Here is a 1858-nt window from a genome sequence, read left to right on the forward strand (position 1 = left end):
CATCCAGAGGCAACACCACGGGGTCCTGTTCATCCACCCCACCGGGAACTATTCATCCAACCCCCCCTGCAACGCTCACTGTTCATCCAGAGGCAGCATTGATCGGCTTCTGTTAGCAGCAGTAGCAAAGGAATCACTCGACCGGGTTCAGTTAACAGCCATCGATCGATCGCTCGGGTTCAGTAACGCGTAGCCTGCAGTGCAATCGCTCGGGTTCAGTTAGAGCCAATGCCTCGCACACATGCGCGTACGTGTACGAGAGAAGCGCGCATCGCTCGGCCCCCGACCTCCCACTGTAACCGGGAACTCCCCGAAATTTTCCTCGCCCTCGCTTCTACCACGATTTTTTCCGTCATGGACGGCCCAAAGAATGTCATGCAGCTGCGTATCCGGCCCGCCCAGGACGAAAAGCCCATTTTCTGTCATGATTTTTTGTCATAGAATTAGGAGCCCACCACATCTATGATGATACCGGGTTTTGTCACAATTATCATCATAGAAGTGTCGTATGTATGACAGAAAAAAATATTCGTTCGGCCCAAAATGTCACGGATGTGTCTTTTTTTGTAGTGATAATGCCTTTGGTAAATTGTATCATCTGCTTTCTCAAGCATGCTCTACTATCGAGCTTGTGTTATTTACTCCTGAAGTTTGTGGTATATGTTTCTACGATGCCCCGATGGGCTGAACCTGTGCCTTCCTTAATCTGTGTGAACCCGAAAGATTTCACGGGTCATACTTATCTGGTATTGCACCAGGTAAAACTTTCAACAACTAATGTCATTTTCGAAAAAGCGAGAGGTGAATGGAAGGTTATACCTTGAAGAAGTGGGAGTCAACCTTGAACTTTGTGTTCATGCCCATGGACACAATGTATATCCTATAATGGAAGCTTCTTGTAATAATAACTATTCCCTTGATATATTATCATTTGGCATCTGTGAATTGATCCTTTGCAATCGTGGTTCCGATCATATTTTCCCCTTGATTCCATTTCTCGGACTAGTTAAAGCACTTGTCTTCTGCAGATCAATACACCTCTGCAACCTCTACTATGTTCTACCTTCGAGTATTACCCCGTGGTATCTCGATAAAATCACAGAACCATGTCACTTCTTATGAGTTCTTCTTCAAGTACTATTTCTCACCGATTCCAATTTTTACCCGGGTTCTGAGTTGTTAGACACTCAGGGACACCGACAGTGAATCAAGTCCGTAATCCGATTCATTAACTCTAAGTAATTTTCGTTGTTTATGAGTTTAATAATCCTTCAAGTCATTCCTAGCCTGATCGGCTATATCATTATCATGCTAAATTTTAATTGTGCTACCTGGTCCTTATTCCCAAAGCACAACTTTCGACGATGAGCTAAGCTTACGCCAATCTTCCTTGTCATATCATCTTGCCTTGAACAACAAGATTGATTTCGAGTTTGTGTCATACCCGTGGTTCCAATAACCTTGCGCTTCATCATTCCTTTGGCTTGATGTCATCGCCAATCGATTGCATCTTCATGAAATCTCTCGACAAAAGTGTCGTGATCATCATCAACCTTATGAACTCTTCTAGGATATCAATCAAATTCATGATGAGAAATACCATCCTTGCCCCTCGATGAATTGTCTTATCATCGACAACTTTATTGCCTTCCCTCCAGCACAAAATTGATCGTATTTTGACTAGTACCTTGAGTTCCATTATATCCATCTTGTGATATGTTCTACCTTGGAGTATTACCATCCCTTGTGTCAAGAATGTTGTTAAAATTTCACCACCTCTTAAGAATTCTTGATACAGGTGATACTTCTTGCCATATCCGTTTATCCCTTGGTGCCCGTGTTGTTTCTAACCGAAAAA

The sequence above is a fragment of the Triticum urartu genome, chromosome 5 (assembly GCF_003073215.2).
Source record: "Triticum urartu cultivar G1812 chromosome 5, Tu2.1, whole genome shotgun sequence".
Lineage (NCBI taxonomy): Eukaryota > Viridiplantae > Streptophyta > Magnoliopsida > Poales > Poaceae > Triticum > Triticum urartu.